The sequence below is a fragment of the Lepus europaeus genome, chromosome 5 (genome assembly GCF_033115175.1).
Source record: "Lepus europaeus isolate LE1 chromosome 5, mLepTim1.pri, whole genome shotgun sequence".
Lineage (NCBI taxonomy): Eukaryota > Metazoa > Chordata > Mammalia > Lagomorpha > Leporidae > Lepus > Lepus europaeus.
Genome location: NC_084831.1, coordinates 144615367 through 144629688, shown reverse-complemented (window position 1 = coordinate 144629688; position 14322 = coordinate 144615367). Strand labels below are relative to the sequence as shown.

The window sequence follows — 14322 nt, the reverse complement described above, 5'->3', positions numbered from 1 at the left end:
ATTTGACATTCAAAAACCATTACTTTGCCAATCAGGAAAACTGATATGAAGAACAGGCCTCTCAATGAAACAGGGCACAAAACCCCAAAGAGATTGCTTCCTTCTGAGATGCTCAATATCAATCTTTTCTCAGTGAAGGACCCAAAATCTGGGAATCCAACGCGCTCGGGTGGTCGCCCAAAGACCCAAGCTCCAGACTGGTAGATGCAAGAGCAAGAGGATTTTTATTAGGCGTTTGCGCAAAGGGGCTCCCCAGCACCACAGGCGGTGGAGAGAGTGAGAGAGCCCTGAGCAGGGGTTACAGGCAGTTTTTAAAGACAATAGCCACCTGATTAACATATGTATGCAGGGCATTTGGTGATTAGCTATTTTGAAGGGCAACAGGCATGCAAACTCTTGTTGTGATTTTTCCCGAGGGAAGGGGTAAGTTTATACAATGGTCACAGAACCTTATTGCAACTCTTTTCGGACTCCTGCAAGCGTTATCGCGTGAGACAGTTACACAGAGCAGTTTCCCAAGGTTATTCTGCAGGCGGGTGGAGACACAGTTATCTTAAGGAATGTCTACCGTCAGCAGCCAAACTTTTTAACCCTTACTATAATATTATTTTAATATTTACTTTTAGCAGGGGTCTTACATCACCACATGTTCAAAGACTCCCAGCCTCTAAGTCAGGTGTTTTGTAGTTCAGGGATATGGCTCAGGTGTCATGACATGCCATAAAAGTGAGACAAGGAGGTGAGTTGTGCAGGAAGCTAGGAAGAAAGCCTGCAGCTCATGGAAGCTCCCTTAACCAGGTCTGCTTCTCCTGAGTGCCTGTCTCTCTCTAGACACCTGTGATGTATCTAACCATGGAGAAGGAAGGCATTGTACCCTCATCTCTGTCAGCATTGATCCATAGACTCCTGATGTGTGGTGGAGCTGTCCATCTCAACTGTATTCTGTAGACCTATAGGTGACTATGTCAGCACCTTACAGGGTAGTAGTAGTTTTTCCCATGCGAAAGAGGCATTATCATAAATTCTAGAGCAGTAGGCATAAGAACACATTAATCTGAGGGTCACTGAGCAATCACACCACACTTTTAAGGATGTTTTCATAGAGGCAGGGACTTGGCCCAAGCCTGTGCCATGATTCAGAAGCATGTTGATCACCGCATTAATAATACATCATCCTTACATCAAAAGAGTTGTTTTCTACCCGACAGACCAGCCTATCCCACATTCTTCTCTCTGATGACTGTGGTGGTCTGGAGATAACTATGTTAAGGGAAGGTAGATCATGTTTATAACAGGCTAGTGATTGACTTCTTCATTGATAGTTGACAAATGTGATTTGTATAAGGAAACTCATTGAAGTGGGAGATCCTAAGACTAGCTATCATCAGAAAGAAGCTGTCTAAGCACACAAGCAGAGCAAGGTTCTGCACTTAGAGGATAGCCAGAAAGCCACTTGTGGCTAATTTCAACTTTAAGGCCTGAGTTCTTGAAGCCAGTGACCAAGTCCTCAGGTTCTGTGACAGAGATGACCACCCTGGCTGACAGACTGGAGAAGGTGGCTCTAAAAGCTGCCTCCAAATCTAGGACTAACACATTTTGTAAACGAGAGGGATGACACAGGTTAGACAGATGAGCTAAAATAAATAAATAAATAAATAAATAAATAAAGACAAGAGATTCCCAGGATGAGTTAACGGTGAGAGGAGTCCATCTCACAGATCAGGCAAAGAGACAATGTAGTAAGACTGAAATCAATTCTGGGCCTGGCACTGTGGCATAGAGGGTAAAGCTGCTGCCTGAGGTGCTGGCATCCCATATGGGCACCGGTTCAAGACTAGGCTGCTCCACTTCCAATACAGCTCTCTGCTATTCCCTGGGAAAGCAGTGGAGGATGGCTCAAGTCCTTGGGCCCCTTCACCCACATGGGAGACCTGGAAGAAGCTCCTGGCTCCTGGCTGCAGAATGACCCAGCTCCAGCCATTGCAGTCAATTGCGGAGTGAACAAGTAGATGGAAGATCTCTCTCTCTCTCTCTCTCTCTCTAACCTCTCTCTCCTTCTTTCTCTCTCTGTGTAACCCTGACTTTCAAATAAATAAATCTTTAAAAAAGAAAAGACTGAAATTCTTTAGGTCCAAACCAAGCTTTCCAACAGAAACCAAATCAAGTAAAATCTTGCTCTAAATATCATGTATTGGGAGACAAAATTATGTAGAGTGAAAGAAAGGGACTCTGGATCATCCTGGACAAATTGTGAGTTAATACAAGAAAAACGATCAAAACATCTAGCAATTCAGATGGTGAAAATTATAATACAGTATAGTTACCTACATTTTAAATTACCCAGTTCAGCTATAAAATAGGATTTGATACCTGTTAGAATGAACAAATAAAAATTGTATTACTGTATTGCTGTTAACAACATATACACCCAATTGGCTGCAATGGCCAGAGTTGCACTGATTTGAAGCCAGGAGCCAGGAGCCAGGAGCATCTTCTGGGTCTCTCATGTGGGTGCTAGAGCTTAAGAAGTTGGGCCATCTTCTACTGCTTTCCTAGGCCATAGCAGAGAGCTGGATTGGAAGTGGAGCAGCTGGGTCTCGAACCAGTGCCCACATGGGCTGCTGGTGCTTCAGGCCAGGGCGTTAACCCACTGTGCCACAGCGTTGGCCCCACAAACTCACTTTCAACAAATATATTTATTTATTTGAACTACAGAATGATGGGTGGGATGGGGAGGGGGATAGATATCTTCCATTTGCTGTTTTACTCCCCAATATCTACAACAGCTGTGGCTGGGTCAGGCTGAAGCCAAGAGTCCCACATGGGTGGCAGGAGCCCAAGTGCTTGGGCCATCTTTGGCTGCTTTCTCAGGCACACTAGCTGGATTGGAAGTGGAGCAGCCAGGAATTAAATCAGCCCTCTGATATGGGATCTGTCAATCCAAGAGGTGACTTAACCCACTGTGCCACAATGCCAGCCACCAGCTGTGTCAAATTCTCATGCTATATACTATGCAGAGCCTTCTAAGAAAACAGGCATAGGTTTGTTGTTGTTGTTGCTTTCTTTCTTTTCTTTTTTTTTTTTTTTTTTGGTGGCAGGGGCTTGAGGGGAGGTTACTTGTTTCTTTGTTTTTGCCACTTATATGCATTCTGTCTTCTGCTGGTAAAATAAATGAGATTTTCCTTCAAGAGAAGGAGATTTACACGTTGGAGAGAGAGGCCTGGGCAGATCCTCCCCTCACAGCCTTCAGAGGAAACCAACCCTGTCAACACAGTAAATGTAGACTTATAGCCTGCAAGACTGTGAGAGAAAACAGCAAGTTCATGGTATTTTCTTTCTTCCTCTTTCTTTCTTCCTTTCTTTTCTTTCTTTCTTTCTTCCTTCCTTTCTTTCTTTCTTTCTTTCTTTCTTTCTTTCTTTCTTTCTTGTTTACAGGCAGAGCTAGACAGTGAGAGAGAGAGAGAGAGAGAGAGAGAGAGAAAGGTCTTCCTTTTCTGTTGGTTCACCCCCCAAAAATGGCCACTACAGTTGGCCCTGCGCTGATTAGAAGCCAGGAGCCAGGTGCCTCCTCCTGGTCTCCCATGCGGGTGCAGGGCCCAAGCACTTGGGCCATCCTTTACTGCCTTCCCGGGCCACAGTAGAGAGCTAGACTGGAAGAGGAGCAACCGGGACAGAACCTGGTGCCCCAACCAGGACTAGAACCAAGGGTGCTGGCGCCACAGGTAGAGGATTCACCAAGTGAGCCGCGGCACTGGCCTTCATGGTATTTTCTTACAGCAGTCCTGTCAAACCAATACCTGAGTTCTTGCTAGATGCACATTCTAGCTTGGGATTCTGCAGCATGAACCATCTCCCAGGGCTGCCGATACTGTGGGTTCTCACACCTCACTTTGACTTGGAAGAGTCTGGTGGGTCCTTACTAACCACGTGGGAGACCGGATGGAATTTCTGGCTCCTAGTTTCCATCCAGCCCTGCCCCAAGTGTTGCAAGCATTTGAGGAATGAACCAGTGGATGTAAGGTTGGTTTATCTCTCTCTCTCTGTCAGTCTTTGCCTCCCTCTGTAACTCTGACTTTCAAGTAAATAAACAAATTTGTTTAAAAAATTAAAAAATCAGGTTGGAAATGAACAGAGAAAATTTTTTTTAAAATCTAAAGGATATGTCTTTTAAAATGTTTATTATTTTAAAGGCAACAGACAGAGAGAAAAAGAGAGAGAGACAGAGATTCATTGGTTCACTCCCTAAGTCCCACAATCCCCAAGGCTGGACTGAGCTGAAGCCAGGAGCACTGAACTCAATCCAGGTCTCCCACACGCTGGCAGGGACTCAAGTACCTGAGCTTCCCAGGGCCTCAACAGAAAGCCAGAACCAGAAGCAGGCCCAGGACTTGAACCCAGATACCCTGATATGGGATGTGGGCATCTCAAGCCGTATCTTAACTCCTTGCCAAACATGTGCTTCTAAATAGACTTCTTATTGAAGAGAAAGATGACCTCCGGAGTTGATAAATTAATGTTTGTAAATATACACGAGGAAACAAACATAGGCAGAATAACCTTGTGTTCCTAATTATACAACTCTAAATAAAAGCGTAGAAAAGCAAAATATAGCTAGAAAAGTTCAATTCAAATTAAGTTTAATTTTAGATTGTATTTCATTGAAATTAAAACTTATATGTCTTGCCTATTACAGGAAAGCTTTTTCTTTAAAAAAAATTTTCACTAGACTATATTGCTTATGTACTATGTGGCTGCTTGAGTCTCCCAGCCCTGGTTTTGAATTTAAAATATCATTTAAATATCTATTAGTCCACTATACCTAATTTGGTGTAACATGTAACATGTAGTAGATTCCCCTCCATTTGACATCATTTATCATTTATTTAATCTACCCATGCTTTTTTCCTTATTTACTGAAATGGCAATAGTAATAGTTTGTCATCCTGTATAGACATATATTAATTATTCTTATTTTTAATACACTTTTCATATTCCGTGTAACATAATTCCAACACATAAATTTCATTTTGATTTAAGAGGCAGAGCTCCCACCCACTGACTCACTGTCTAAAGGCCTGCAATGGCCTGGGCTGCTGGCCAGAACTAGGTGACCTGCATTGGTGGGAGGAACCCAGCCACCTGAGTCGTCACCATTTCCTTCCAGCAGGGTTGGCTGGAGTGGTAACCTGGAGTCAGAAGCCAGGCGTGGGCATCAAACCAAGGCAAATCCAGACATCACAATCAGCGTCTTCACAATGAGGACAGATGCCTGCCCCCTAATTTTAGAATACTACATAAAAGTAGGAACACAAAATTTTAAAATATTATCAAATCGAATAAAGCAGCATATTAAATGAACAGTATACCACAGCTAAGATCAGTTTACTTTAAGAAGGTAAGGATGGCCCAACATTAGATATCTTTTTTTTAAAATTAATTAGTTTAGGGGCCCATGCTGTGGCATAGTGGGTAAAGCCACCACCTGCAGTGCCAGCATCCAATATGGGCGCCAGTTCAAGACCCGGCTGCTCCACTTCCAATCCAGCTCTCTGCTATGGCCTAGGAAAGCAATAGAAGATGGCCGAAGTCCCTGGGCCCCTGTACCCATGTGGGAGATCCGGAAGAATCTCCTGGCTCCTGGCTCCTGGCTCCTGGCTCCGGATCAGCGCAGCTCTGGCTGTTGCGGCCAATTGGAGAGTGAACCAGTGGATGGAAGACCTCGCTCTCTCTCTGCCTCTCCTTCTCTCTCTGTGTAACTCTTTCAAATAAATCAATTAATCTAAAAAAAAAAAGAACACACAGCATATGACCTTTAAAAAATTAATTAATTAATTAATTAGTCTCTTTGGCAGAGACAGAGAGGGAGAGAGCTCTTCCATCCCCTGGTTCACTCCCCCAGATGCCTGCTACAGCCTGGACTGGGCTGAGGCTGAAGCTGGGAGCCTGGAATTCCATCCAGGTCTCCACGGGGGTGGCAGGAATACAATTTCTTGAGCCACCAGCACTGCCTCCCAGGGTCTGCATTAGGGAGCTGTAGTCAGGAGCTGGTATCTGGTATGGGATGTGGGTGTCTTAACCGCTAGGCTAAGCGCTCACCCCAGGTATAAATAGTTTAACGAAGGAAAACAAAATGACCTTAGCAACTCAGTCCTGAGCAAGCACGCGTTAAAACGTAGCGGACTGCACGCGCCCTGCCTGTTCAGGCTGCGGGGTCTCTGCGGGCTGCGGGTCGCCCGCCACAGCCCTCTCGGAGGCTGGAGGGGCCCATGGAGGAGGCGTGAGCGGGCGGCAGCCACGTTTGTGCCCCGCAGCGCCGTGGCGACCACAAGGATCTCCTCCGTGATGTCTCTCTTAACTTCCATGGCCGGCAGATGGCGACTTGCTCCAGCGACCAGAGCGTCAAGGTCTGGGATAAAAGTGAAAGTGGAGATTGGCATTGCACTGTTAGTTGGAAGACACACAGTGGATCTGTATGGCGTGCGACCTGGGCCCATCCTGAGTTTGGACAGGTTTTGGCTTCCTGCTCTTTTATATATATATATATATTTTTTTTGTTTTTCTTATAATTTTTAATTAGTTTTTAACAGAGTCACTATGTTTTTGTTGTTGTTGTTTTTTTTTTTTTTTTTTTTGCTATGCAGAGTTGGACAGTGAGAGAGAGAGAGAGAGTTACAGACACTGAGAGAGAGACAGAGAGAGAGGTCTTCCTTCCGTTGGTTCAGCCCCCTAATGGCCGCTACGGCCGGCGCTGTGCCGATCCGAAGCCAGGAGTCGGGTACTTCCTCCCGGTCTCCCATGTAGGTGCAGGGACCCAAGCACTTGGGCCATCCTCCACTGCCCTCCCAGGCCACAGTAGAGCTCGACAGGAAGAGGAGCAACTGGGACTAGAACCCATGGTGCCGGCGCCGCAGGCAGAGGATTAGCCTAGTGAGCCATGGTGCCGGCCCGGCTTCCTGTTCTTTTAACCAAACAGCTGCTGTGTGGGAGGAAATAGTAGGAGAGTCAAATGGTAAACTGCGAGGACAGAGTCCCTGGGTTAAGAGAACAACTCTAGTGCATAGCAGGACATCCGTTACTGATGTGAAAGTTGCTCCCAAGCATATGGGTCTTATGTTGGCAACTTGTTCAGCAGATGGTATAGTGAGGATATACGAGGCCCCAGATGTTATGAATCCTAGCCAGTGGTGCCTGCAGCATGAGACCTCATGTAAGCTAAGCTGTAGCTGTATTTCTTGGAACCCTTCAAGCTCTTGTGCTTTCTCCCAGGAGAGCTGTAGGGAGTGATGACAGTAGTCCAAATGCAATGGCCAAAGTTCAGATTTTTGAATATAATGAAAACACCAGGAAATATGCAAAAGCTGAAACTCTTATGACAGTCACTGATCCTGTTCATGACATTGCATTTGTTCCAATTTTGGGAAGATCTTTCCATATTCTAGCAATAGCAACCAAAGATGTGAGGACTTTTACACTAAAACCTGTGAGGAAAGAACTTACTTCATCTGGTGGACCAACAAAATTTGAAATACATATAGTGGCTCAGTTTGATAATCACAATTCTCAGGTCTAGAGAGTGAGCTGGACTATAACAGGTGCAGTGCTAGCATCTTCAGGAGATGATGGCTGTGTAGGATTGCGGAAAGCCAATTACATGGACAATTGGAAGTGCACTGGTAGTTTGAAAGGTAATGGGAGCCCAGTCAGTGGGAGTTCTCAGCAGGGAAATGTACATCCTTCCCTAGGTTCAAATATCCCAAATCTTCAGAATTCATTAAGTGGATCTTCTGCTGGCAGAAAGCACAGCTGAGTATGAGCTAACTGGAGTGACTTTGCTGTTTTGCGGCTTGTTGTATGCACACAGGAATGGAAAGCAAACTCCTTTTCCCCTTCCCCAGAGCCTCTGACCTCTCCCAAGATACACCAGCAGCCTGCTTGCTACTAAACACAGTCCCAAAGGCCTTTAAAATGCAGTGGATATCAATTTGTTTGCACTAGTCAGTTTATTGACACTACTTGAAACTTTTGAGACATAAATGGAGAGGCTTTTGTTGAGACATTGTCAGCAAAACAATTTTTTGAAATGTTCTTGAAACTAACTTGGCTTAAAAATTAGAAGAATCCTTACTATCCTTCTGAGTAGTGGGGAAGAAGGAAAATACCATTTTACTCCCTTTCGAGAATGTAGGCATGTTTCTTTTGTTTTCTAAAATAGCAAAAATGATGAATTTTTATGTTTAATTTGAAGATTGAATAAATATCTTTCATAAAAAAACTTAGCAGTCATTTCTGATTAAATCCCAAAACTGATTTTCAAATGATGCAGTTTTGGCTGATCAGGGTTCATGCTAAAGGTAGGCTTGGCTACCAACACAGCAATTCAAACCTCCTGCTATTTTTGTGTCATATCTATGAGAAGAATTGCATTTAAAGAAAGGAAAATAAAATGAATATTAATAGAATAAATGGGGGTGCTTTAAGTGAAAGAGAAAAATGTTCTTGATGTGGTTAAACAGGGTTTGTCAGAAGTCAACCACAAACATTAGAAAGTTAAATACTAAAAGAATAATTTCCAACTTATTCTATGAGGTCAACATTTTATTACACAACAACAACAAAAATGAACGGGCTGGCACTGTGGTGTAGTAGCTTAAGCCTCTGCCTGCAGAGCCAGTATCCCATATGGACACTGGTTTGAGTCTTGGCTGTTCCACTTCTGATCCAGCTCCCTGCTGATGCACCTGGGAAAGCAGTGGAAGATGGCCCAAGTGCTTGGGCCCCTGCACCTGTGTGGGAGACCTGGAAGAAGCTCCTGGCTCCTGGCTTCGGATCGGTGCAGCTCTGGTCATTGCAGTCATTTGGGGAGTGAACCAGCAGATGAAAGACCTCTCTCTCTCTCTCTCTCTCTCTCTCTCTCTAGCTCTACTTCTCTCTGTAACTCTTGTCTTACAAATAAATAAAATAATTCTTAAAAAAAGATTCTCGGGAAACAAGGAATAAAAAGATCTTCCTCAGTTTGAAAAAGGACAGGTTGAAAACCCTCTTGTCAATGTTGCATTTAATGGGGAAAGCTTGAGTGTTAAGATCAAGAACAAAAGAAGGCCGCCTACTCTCACTATTCCTATTCAAGACTGTATTGACGGTTGTAGCCAGCTTAAGAAGTCAAGAAACAAAGCATCCAAACTGGAAAAGAAGAAGGAAAATCATCTTTATTTTCAGGTGATATGCCCACATATGTAGACAATCCAATGGGATCTAAAACAAACAAAAACCTCAGAAACTACTGAAACTAAAAAGCGAATTTTGCAAGGTATAGGATGGAAGACCAACATACAACATTCAATCATATTTCTTCATATCAACAACAAACAATTGGAGGGTGTAAATTTGAAAATATTATTTACAATGCCATCACAATGTGAAATACTTAATCTGGTAAAAGACAGCTGAGGTCTCTTTTTTTTAAATAAAGATTTGGTTGTTTATTTGAAAGAGCTACAAACAGGAAGAAGGAGAGGGAGAGGAAGAGAAAGAGAGAAAATCTCCCATCCATTGATTCATTCCACAAGTGGCCACAATGGCTGGTGCTGGGCCAGGCTGAAGCCAGGAGCTTCTTCCAGGTCTCCTACATGAGTGCAGAGGCCCAAGCACTTGGGCCATCCTCTACTGCTTTCCTAGGCACATTAGCAGGGAGCTGTATTGGAAGTAGATCAGCTGGGACTTGAACTGGCACCCACAGGGGATGCTGGCACTGCAGGAGGCAGCTTTTACCTACTAAGCAACAACACCGGCCCCCAAAATTTAAGACTTGTACAGTGAAATAAAAAAAAAATCCTTGAGAGATATTTAAGGAGACCTATGTAAAAGAGAGATACCTAGTTCAGGGGAGAGAAAACTCAAAATTGTTAATATGTCACTTCTCAAATTGGGTTCAGTGTCAAACCTAAGAAAACCTAGAGCAGGCTTGTGTGTGAAAATTGATACATGATTCTAAAATCATGTGGAAATGGATGGAACCTTAATATTGACTGAAAAATGTGTAGACGAACACTTTATGATTTCTAGGCTTGTTATAAGTTTGCACTAATCAAGATAGTGTGGCATTGGCCTCAGAATAAATGAACAGAGGGGCTGGCAGTGTTGTGCAGTGGATTAAGCTGTCTGTGACACCAGCATGCCATGTGAGCATGGGTTTGAGTCCCAGCTGCTCCACTTCTGATCAGCTCTCTGCTATGACCTGGGAAAGCAGTAGAAGATGGCCCATGTGCTTGGGTCCCTGCACCTGCATGGGAGATTCGGAAGAAGCTCCTGGCTCCTGGCTTCAGATTGGCCCAGTTCTGGCCATTGTGGCCATTTGGGGAGTAAACCAGTGGAAGGAAGACCTCTTTCTCTCTCTGCCTCTGCCTTTCAAATAAATAATTTTTTTAAAAAAAGCTTTATTTTATTTGAAAGAGTTACACAGAGAGAGGAGAGGCACACACACACAAACACAGAGAGAGAGAGAGGTTAGTCTTCCATCTGCTGGTTCACTCCCCAATTGGGCACAAAGGCCAGAGCTGCGCTGATCTGAAGCCAGGAGCCAGGAGATTCTTCCAGGTCACCCACATGGTTGCAGGGGTTCAAGGACTTAGGCCATCTTCTACTGCCTTCCCAGGCCATAGCAGAGAGTGGGAATGGAAGTAGAGCAGCCGGGTCTTGAACCAGCACCCATATGGGATGCCGGCACTTAAAGCCAGGGTGTTAACCTGCTGCGCCACAGCACCGGCCCCAATAAACAAATCTTAAAACACACACGTGCGCGCACACACACACAAGATGCATTTGGGACAGGAGTTTTACCTGGCAGTTAAGATGCCCATGCCCACACCAGAATACCTTGGTTCAACATCTGGCTCTGGCTCCTGACTCCAGCTTCTTGCTGATGCAGACCCTGGGAGGCAGCAGGGATGGCTCAACAAACTGGGCTCCTGCAACCCCCAAAGCAGACCTGACTGAGTTCTAACTCATTGGCCCAGCCCAGCCCTGGCCATTGAGGGGAGAAAACCAGGAAATGGAAGTGCTTTCTATTTGTCTTTCTCTACTTCTCAAATACAAATCATTTCAAAAGATTAATTTTGATCCTTAATTAATATCATATACAAGAATTAACTCAAAATAGACTATAAACCTAAAGGAAGGAGGGAAACCACAGTACTTCTACAAGGAAATACATGAGAAGTATTTGTGATTTTGGATCAGGCAAAAGTAAAATTAAAATTACAAATAATTTTAATTAAATACAAATAAAATTATAAAAAATTAATATGCGGGATGTCATCAAAATTAAAAACTTCTGCTTTTCAAAAGTCACTGTTTATAACATGTAAAAAAGCAGCCATAGACTCGGAGAGGCTATTTCCAATCACATATCTGGGTCTTTTTCTGACTACATGAAGAATTCTCAAAACCCAGTAACAAGAACACAGTCTAACCAAAAAAAAAAAAAAAATGGGTAAAATGTTTTAACGCAACAAAGAAGACATGCAGGTGGAAAATAGATACATAAAAAGATGGCCACGCCATCCGCCATTGGTTGGCAAAGATGTGGAGGAGCCGGGAATCCCACTGCTAAGGAGAAGGTGAGATGGAGCCATCACTTTTTCCATGTATGGTTGTTTTCTTCTCGGCCGTCCCATTTGCTGGCATACAACTGTTCCTAGTAGTCTCTTAGGATCCTTGCACGTCTGTGGTACCAACTTTCAGTCCTTCATTTCTCACTTCATTTGCTTTTTCAATCTTTTTTTCTTAATCTACTTAAAATTTCCCAAACTTGCTTATCTTTTCTTTTCTTTCTCTTTTTTTTTTTTTTTTTTTTTTTTTTACAGGCAGAGTGGATAGTGAGAGAGAGAAACAGAAAGGTCTTCCTTTTTGCTGTTGGTTCACCCTCCAATGGCAGCTGTGGCCAGCACATCATGCTGATCCAAAGCCAGGAGCCAGGTGCTTCTCCTGGTCTCCCATGCGGGTGCAGGGCCCAAGCACTTGGGCCATCCTCCACTGCCTTCCCGGGCCATGGCAGAGAGCTGGCCTGGAAGAGGGGCAACTGGGATAGAATCCGGCGTCCCAACCGGGACTAAAACCCGGTGTGCCAGTGCCGCAAGGCAGAGGATTAGCCTGTTAAGCCACGGCGCCGGCCTGCTTATCTTTTCAAAGTCAACTCTTACTTCTTGTTCTGTATTGTTTTCTGTTTCCCAGTTTCTACTTCATTTACTTTGCCCCAATCTGTTATAAAGTTTAATTAATTAATTTAGTTGAAAGGGGGAGAGAGAGAGAGAAGAAAGGTCAAAGAAAAATAAAGTCAGGCAAAGCTGAAAAGGATACTACAGTAATGACTGAGAATATGTTTGGACTCCAGATAGTGATAGCTACTCCTAGCAGATAACATTTATTTTTCTATGGAATTCTTTTTTATGGAATAAAATTCTTTTTACGAAATAGAATTTCCTTAAGTTAATATTTTAATAATATGCAGATCCCTCTAAACTTACTGTTTTCCTTACAAATAAGCACTTAATGGAGGAAGAAAAGAAAAGACAGTCACACTATTTTAGAAAGGGCAATTGAGTGGAAAGAAGTGATGGGATGGAGAGAAATTCATTACTTATCAGAATTCCAAAACACTAGCCCGGCACCGCAGCTCACTAGGCTAATCCTCTGCCTTGCGGCACTGGCACACCGGGTTCTAGTCCCGGTCAGGGCACCGGATTCTGTCCTTTTTTTTTTTTAACTTTTATTTAATGAATATAAATTTCCAGTATACAGCTTATGGATTACAATGGCTTCCCCTTCCCATAATTTCCCTCCCACCTGCAACCCTCCCCTCTCCCGCCCCCTCTCCCTTTCCATTCACATCAAGATTCATTTTCAATTCTATTTATACACAGAAGATCAATTCAGTATAAATACTTCAACAGTTTGCACCCACATAGAAACACAAAGTGAAACATACTGTTTGAGTACTAGTTATAGCATCAAATCAAAACGTACAGTACATTAAGGACAGAGATCCCACATCAGGAGCAAGCGCACAGTGGCTCCTGTTGTTGACCCAACAAACTGACACTCTAGTTTATGGCGCCAGTAACCACCCTAGGCTGTCGTCATGAGTTGCCAAGGCCATGGAAGCCCTCCAAGTTCCCCGACTCCGATCATATTTAGACAAGGTCATAAAAGACAGGTTGAGGATAGTAACCAATGATCCCAAGAGTGGCCTTAACCAGGTCTGAACAATTATACAGCATTAAGTGGGGAAGAGGACCATCAGTACACACAGGTTGGGAGTAGAGCCATTGGTGGTAGAGTAGAGGTCATGATTACAAAGGAATGAGGCCCAAGTGGACCAGACAGGGTCCAGAACAAAGGACAGAGTCATCATTAGAGGAGCTAAGAAAGGTGCTGTCTAAGCTACAAGTAATTTTTCTGATTGAGAGGCAAATAGAACCTGATAGAAGGGGCTTGATAATAATCTGTTGGGCTTTAGGCCTTGTAAGTTAAGAGGCCCAGACCTATCTATCTCTTCACATGGGGTATATCCTAAGGGAGGTGTGAACCTCCTAGGGGAAGGCACTCTGTTGACTTTCATTACTTGGCTGGCCTGGGAGGAGAGCTGGCCAGGTAAAGGCAGGGGGCATCTCTAACAAGAAATTTACAGTTCTGCCTGCAATGTTGCTGACCCTACTTGGCTGTCCCCTCAACTGCAGTGGTCACTTTGGAAGTTGGGCTGAGTGAAGGGCTTTTCAGCTTGGAGCCAATAAGATCTGTGGCTCTGACCTGGGCATCCTTCGATTCCAGGGCAGGTCCATTTCCAGTGATCCAACTCTTGGCAGAGCTGCCAGGGCTCTTCACAAGCTGACTTCTGCTGAAGCCCAGGCTTACCACATTGAAAGCCACTGCAGTGGACTGGCCTGTTGGGTCTCCTTGAGGGCAGATCACTGTACAGATCAGCCATTAATAGGCCTGCCACCCATTGCTTCTGATGCCTAGCTTTCTTTTCCTCCTGGTTTGTGTTCAAGCAGACCAGACGATGCAAGTCAAGGGAGTGCCCGTGTCCCATCTCTAATCTTTGGTGGCCTGAACTACAAGTCTATAGTCACAGGCATGTTCTGTAGTAGTTTTTCTACGGTAGACAATGCCCATGAGGAAAATTATATTCTCACTTTAAAACTTTCTTTCCCTTTGGTCTGAAAGGGAGGTTTTTTTTTTTTACTTACTGTATACTTTGCTGATGGCGATGTCAATCTAGCTATGAGATTATTAGTTAAGTTCTTATTTTGGCTATGCTATTACAGA

At 43.9% G+C, this 14322-nt stretch overlaps 1 pseudogene; it reads left to right on the top strand.

Moving 5' to 3' along the window:
- The first annotated feature begins 962 nt into the window (after positions 1 to 962).
- On the top strand, positions 963 to 7807 carry LOC133759289 (nucleoporin SEH1-like; annotated as a pseudogene).
- Positions 7808 to 14322: the final 6515 nt, after the last annotated feature.